Here is a 7,487-nt window from a genome sequence, read left to right on the forward strand (position 1 = left end):
ATGTTATTAACACGATAGCTGACAAACTTTACATTATTAGATAAAACGTCACAAATTATACAACAATCAGAATCAAATGACACACGATTCCCTTTGTCACGAAGAGTTGACGAATACTCAAAAGGTTATGTTCCAAACCTTCAACGTATAGAACATTCTCGATTACAGCATGGGTTGAGTTGCCAATTTTTCTAGTGCCTAGGATTTTTCCTTTGTTGTGAACTCCGTATGTGACGAAACCTTTTTCTTTCAATGACAAGTCTTTGAATTTTGACTTGTCTCCTATCATATGTCTCGGACACCCGCTGTCAAGATACCAATGTTACCCATGTGTTCCTTGACATACCTGCAAAATAGATCACTTGCTGGTTTCTGGTACCCAAATTATATTGAGTCCTTTTCTGTTAGTAACCAGGGAGTTATCTCCCTTTTTCACCTAAGAGTTTCCACTCGGTATCCCGTATTTCCTGATGTAACAGGAGTAAAAGGTGTGGCCAAATGTGCCATAATAGAAACATGTAGGAACTCTATTTTTATTATAAGACTTTTTATTAGCATGAGTTACACGTTTCCTATATGGTCTATTTCTAAGAAATGGGGGGGGGGGATATACCCTAATCCAGTATTGTCACCAACATTTATTGTTTTACTTTGCAAGGTATCGAATTGGTGTTGACTATCTGTAAGTTTTACGAGTTTTTCATTTAGTTTAAAATTCTAATTTTTTAAGTCTTCGCAAGACTCATAGATAGTTGTTTTACAGAATTTGTCGTTAGAGTAGTCGCATGAATTACAAGAAAAAATTAGATCTAAAGTTTCATTTTCTAATTTCAGCTCATCTAATTCTTTTTGTAGTTGTATTATTTTCTGATCTTTTAGCAAAATTACCCTTTTTGTATCGGCACTAATCCTTGCTAATTTTTTTAGTTCTTCATGTATTTCGACGTAATCATCATAAAAAACATCATATGAATGAGATTCATCAGAAGAGGATGATGTGTCAAAATATACCTCATTATCAGCATCCTTTGTACTACCTGGTCCGCAAGCCTCATCTGTTATAGTCATTACGCATAGCTTGGCAGTCTCCTCTTCATCTGAGGTTCCTGATGTCGTCTCTTCCTCCGGTACATCCTAGACAATGTATGCTTTCTTCGATTTGAAGTCCCGGGGAGTGCTCTTTTCTGAATCAGCTCTCTTCAGGTAAGTGGGATTTTGGAATTTCATGTGACCCGACTTACCACATTCATGGCAAGTGAAGCACTCTTTATTCTTGCCTTTTTCTTGTTGATTCTCGTGCCTCTTTCTTTTGAAAACGCTTGAAACCTCCTTTCTTCTTCAAGAATTTCCCAAACTTTCGTACGAGAAGGTTTAACGTTTCTTCATCAATGTTAGAGTCAGAGTCATCATTACCTATCTCTTCAGTAGGTTGTGATGTTGTAGCTTTAAGAGATATGTCTTTCTTCTTGCGGTCTGACTCTTCATGCATGGTCAATTGTCCAAGCTCCATCTCTTGCTCTTGAGCTTTCCGAAAATTTTGCCAAAGGCAAGGAATCAAGGTCCTTAGATTCCATGATTGCAGTTACTTTAGGTTGCCATCTCCTGTCAGGACAGCGTAAAACATTATTACTTCTTTCAAGGGCAACAAGATGATTTACAATATGAGTGAATAGTTTTTGCATATCGCTAATTGATTCACGTGGTAACATACGAAATAATTCGCATTCATGTTTCAGTGCATTTAGCCTTGCGCGCTTGACCTCGCTAGTGCCCTCGTGAGTCACTTTTAAAGTGCCCCACATCTCCTTGGCACTTTGACACTAAGATACCTGAAAGAATTCGTCAAATGATAGGGCCAAGGTGATTATATTTTTAGCGCGTAGGATATACTGAACCTTTTTGCGCTCCTCATCGGTCCACAAGCTTTTAGGCTTTTCTTTCGGTTTGTCATCCACTAAGTGAAGTGGGACGAATGCCCCGTTGATTACGGATTCCCAAATGACTGAATCAATAGACTCAATAAAGATCTTCATCCGGACTTTCCAATAGGCATATCCCTCGCCACTGAATACTGGAGGGCGGTTAATAAATGCACCATCACCGCCAAAAGGGTTGGTAAAATCCATTTTAATTCCCTTAGGATCACGCAGATATGGTTAAGTAAGCACGTCGTACTAGCTCTAACACCACTTGTTAGGTATCAGTGGCCTAAGCACACCTAGAAGGTGGGGAATTGAATAGGTGTAGCAGTTATCAATTACTGCTTCTCGCACCAAAACTGAGTTCTGGAAAACAACCCAAGTAATCGATTAACCAGTGGGCTTAATCGGTTAACACGAAATAGAAACAAAATTACCATATCGACTTCTTGCATAGTTATTTACCAACAAACAAGCGGAGATACAACATATATTTTTATGCACAATTAACAAGGATATAGCAAAGTATCAGTATGCAAAATATCAGCTTCAAATACGAATTAAAACAGTGTGAATTATAAAAGAGATTGAGAGAGAACAACTTGCACAAATGGATTTTTATCCTGGTTCATTTGCATGTCCACTTGCAAACTACATCCAGGCTTCCCCTTTTGATCTTGGGCGATTTGTCTTCACTATATTGAACACTTTGTATTGTCACATACACCAATTCAATTACAAGACTCTAGATGCTTCTTTCTTAAATTCCAAAAACCTCTAACCTTGGTTTGACTATCACAATCGCCTTAGAAAACCTTTCTTGGGATCCAGCCCCAGCCAAGATCCTCGCTCTAAATTGAAGACCTCCAAGCCTTGGTGAAGATTCACTCAATATCATTGGTGGTAAGACACCAAGAGACTAAACTCAAAGTACAAAAACAATATATAAAAACAGAGTTTTACCAAGCACTAAAATTCTCAAATTACAACGATGAAAAACTCAAAGATTAACCCACTCTCAAGTAACACAAACCATCATGCATGTATGTGAGTTAATACAAAACATTAAACACATAATCTTTCTCTTAAAATATCTAATAAGAATACATGAACATGCAAGAAAGAATGAATGAGATTAAGCACATGAAAACAACATGCAATTCATCATGAACAATATCAACTAAGCATGTTAATCTCTCTTTCTCACACATGCGTCTCTTCTGCCTATAATGCAGTAAATCACAAAAATATGCTCTCTAATAGTGCCTAAACAATAATATGCTAAGTTGAACGTTTCTGCAATTTTCCAGAACTTATACAAAACACATTTGACCCTTCAAACCGTTATTTTCAGTTCCGCAGTTAAAACAGAAAACAGACACGTTAATCGATTAAGTCACCATGTTAATCGATTAACCAACATACATCAAAACGTGATTAAATGGTAAACTAATTATATGTTATTCTTGACTCTTATACATGTTTTAGCAATTATATTATGTTTAATATGCACATATAACATGTATGATTAATGCATGAACATATAATAAACTAGATGATATGCCTGATGAATATGATATGACAATATTAATGGCTTATGAGACTTGCATCTAGGTTTACCTAAACTAGACTCACTAACTAAGGCACACATCCCAGACTACTTAAAAATATAACTCTATTGGTATAAACTAGTCTAGATATGACCAATGAGTTCAAGGCATGTTGATTGTTGAGACATCTTCAAGCTTTAAGTAACTCCTTGTCTTCATCAAAAGGCAAAACATTGCTAATGCTATCCTTAACACTTTGCACTTTCATAGAGTCCAAGTGTATCTCGAAAAAATGTCTACTATAACAAGAGCGTAGTAGTTACCACCATAACGTTTTGTCCTTGAGGGCCAAATAAGTCCATGTGTAGTAACTATAATGGTCTATCGAAAGAAACCATACGCTTAGGTTTAAAAGAAGTTTTTGTTTGTTTACCCATTTGACAAGCACTACATAGTTTGTCTTTAACAAACTTCATTTTTGGTAAACCAACAACTAAGTCTTTCTTAATAATTTTATTCCAATGGTCCATAAGAATATGAGCAAATCTCCTATGCCAAAGCCATGCATCATAATTATTATTTGCAACTAAACATGTTATTGGTAAGGAAGAGTCTATGTCAATCATATATATTATTTATCCTTTTACCAATGAGTTTAGAGTTTTGAGAATTCTTACTTTCAATGATACACTTATCTGGGTAGAATGCCACATGGAAGCCTTTGTCGCATAATTGACTTATGCTTAGAAGATTGTGCTTGAGCCCTTCAACATATAATACACCTTCTATGGTTGTTGAGGGTGGCTTGCCAATTCTACCAACTCCAAGTATGTTTCCCTTGTTGTTACCACCATATGTGACATAGCCTTTGTCCCTTGGAGTGAGAAAAAAGAACTTGTTCCGTCATGTTTTTTGAGCAGTCGTTATCCAAGTACCATAAGTTGCAGGTGACTCTCAAATTTTCCTACAAAACAGTTTAGTTATTATTAGGTACCCAATATTCTTTGGTTCCTACATAGTTAGTACCTTTCTCAACCCATCTAGAAAGACCTAAGGGTATATCATATTTTCTAATTTTACAAGTATTCGGTGTATGTCTATGGTTTTTGCAATATGTACATGTGGGTTGATTTTCATGTATCCTAGATTTATTTTTACTAATTTTGGATGCATGGATACCTTGTTTTCCAAAGTTTATCTTAGTTGAGACACTTTGTTTCTTAGAACCATGGGTTTTTGAATAGCCAAGACCTCTTCGGTCTGTTGAGTGTCTTTGATCATTAATGATCTTTTCTAAAGTTTTACTATTCTTGTTCATCTTATTAAGTTCAAGACTTAAAGTTGAAACTTTATTTTCAAGAATAGTGCAGTTTTGACATGAAGATGATGAGGGTTTTTTTCTAAATGCATTTAACTCAATTTTTTGTTTTAGAAACATTTTTGTGAGTTTAACATATTCATCATGCAAGTCATTAAATGCAGTTTGTAATTCAAAATAATATAGTTGAGTATTGTTTACATCTTCATCATCAAAATGATGAGATGCCATCAAGGAAGGATGTGCTTGTTCTTCATTTTCTTGTTTAGAAGCGGAACTAGTATCATTATCTTCCCAAGCAATGTAGGTTCTCCGTCCAGTCCTCATTTTGTTCTTCCCTTTGAAGGTGTTCTTTTTCAAGTTTGAACAATCCATCTTCATATGTTCGGGCTTGCCACATACGAAGCATGCGAAATTTTGGTTTGAAGTGGAGGAGTCCTTGTTCTTGGTGAATTTCCTCATTTGGCCAATTTTGCCACTCTAGTTCCTTTTAAGGAACTTGCTGAACTTCTGTACAAGAAGACTCAAATCTTCCATCTCTTCCTTCTCAAATTCATCTTCTGATGATTCATATTTTACTATTTTTTCCCTGAGAGAAATATTCTTATTTTTATTTTCTTGCTCTTCATGTTGGTCAAGTTGGCTGAGTCCTAATTCATGTTCCTGTAATTTACCAAAAAAAATAGCCAAAGACATTTTTGATAAACTTTTCTTTTCAGAAATGGTTGTTACCTTGGGTTGTCATGTTCTGGTGAGTGTTCTTAGAACCTTCAAGTTCAAGTCATTGTTTGATAGTACCTTACCAAGAGCAATAAGGTAATTTGTAAGATGAGTAAACCTCTTTTGAAGATCTAGAATTTTCTCTCTAGGTTTCATACAAAACATTTCGTATTCCTGGGAAAGAGTGTTGAGTCTTGATCTCTTTACCTTCTATGTTCCTTCATGTGTTGTCTCTAGAGTATCCCCCAATTCTTTGGTAGATTTGCAGTTTGATACTCTAAAGAACTCGTCTATGCCAAGTGCTGATGTGAGGATATTTTTTGTTTTAAGATCATACAACACCTTCTTTTTATCTTCATCATTCCATGAAGATTTGGGCTTTACTTCTCTTACGCTATTGAATACAGTGAATGGTTCATATGTTACTTCTTCAATTGTATTCCACATGTCCAAGTCTTTAGATTCTATGAAGATCCTCATTCTGATTTTCCAAAAGTCATAGCACTCTCCAACAATGCTTGAAAGGCGGTTGATGTTGGCACCTTCTCCTAGGAATGATCTTGAGGCCATCTTTGATATAGGATCAGATTTGAAAATATCTTCCTCAAAAATAGCTCTGGTGCCAATTGTAAGACTGAGATTGCAACTAAGAGGGGGGCCGAATTAGTTGACTTAAAATTATGGCCACTTTTCTGCAAAATCAAGAGTTAAAGTGCAGCGGAAAATATATGCAGAAATTAACCGAATAAATAATCAAAGAGATAAAGGAGAAGAGAATACACATGGATTTTTATATTGGTTCACCATCTTGTCCACCGAAGGCTACATCAAGTACTCTTGCAACACAAGAGATTTTTCCACTAAAGATTATGAGTTATAATTACAATATCTTACCCTGAGGTCTCTATGTACCTTACACACTCCCTAATCCTTATTCACTCTTGGAAAAACACCTTTCCAGCAGTTGCAGGTCTTCAGTCAGGCAAAGTGAATGATGCCTCCCGAACTGCGTAGTAAGGTGGTAGATGCAAAACTGAGCCATTGCTTACCCAATCCAGCTCCAGGTCGCAAGGACTTGAGTAAGTGTCTCAATTACCCTCAACACTCCATGTCCCCTCCTGGGGCATAGTAAAGCGATAACCTCGGATCATTGCTGATGGGTCCATCTGAACATGCATACAAATACACCAGAAGAAAAGAGAGGGAGTAAAACATCCATGAAAAACTTGTCATCGACGTCATGGAATTACACAAAATAATACACCAAGACAACAAACGGGTACAGATATATCATGTGATCATACAAGCATATAATAACGATAAACAAAGTATAAAACTCGAGAATTTAGATTCAATATCGAAGAATATCATGTATGCAATGCAATGCATGAGTACATCATCCTTACTCCTTTATCCTCCCAATAACTATTCGGAAATAACCGAGAGTACAGTTCCCATAACAAGCCGATTTGATCGCACCAAAATTATTCCTCGTAAGGTTATATGATCGACATGTTCCAACGGAACTGTCCATTTCAGGATGGTGTCGTATCAAACACTTTCCGGGCATCCCTCTCATCAATCCTGATTGCAAAGAGGGGTTGTCAGAGATCGTCTAGTTTGCGCTGTGAGCACTCTCCGATCCAACAGAGTACCTCATCTAGGAATGCATGGGACTCGTCTCACCTAGATGCTCCCTCAAGACTTTGCTGACGAATCACTGCCATCTACGCCGTCCCTCTCAACATCTCGGGGCTCATTCATCTCCTTTACATTTCCTCTCCAATACTTCAATTTTGACCATGGATATGCACCCTAACCAAAATTAGCAAATTATGTCTTTTAATCCATCTTTTCTAGCGATTTGCCCATCCTAAGACATCTTCTATCGGGAATGCTTCTAGTAGGTCCCGATCTTAACATATGAACAAAAAGAGAATAATTTCGGCACCACTATGAACCATCGCTGAATTATCCTGG

The sequence above is a fragment of the Lupinus angustifolius genome, chromosome LG03, assembly GCF_001865875.1.
Source record: "Lupinus angustifolius cultivar Tanjil chromosome LG03, LupAngTanjil_v1.0, whole genome shotgun sequence".
Taxonomy (NCBI): domain Eukaryota; kingdom Viridiplantae; phylum Streptophyta; class Magnoliopsida; order Fabales; family Fabaceae; genus Lupinus; species Lupinus angustifolius.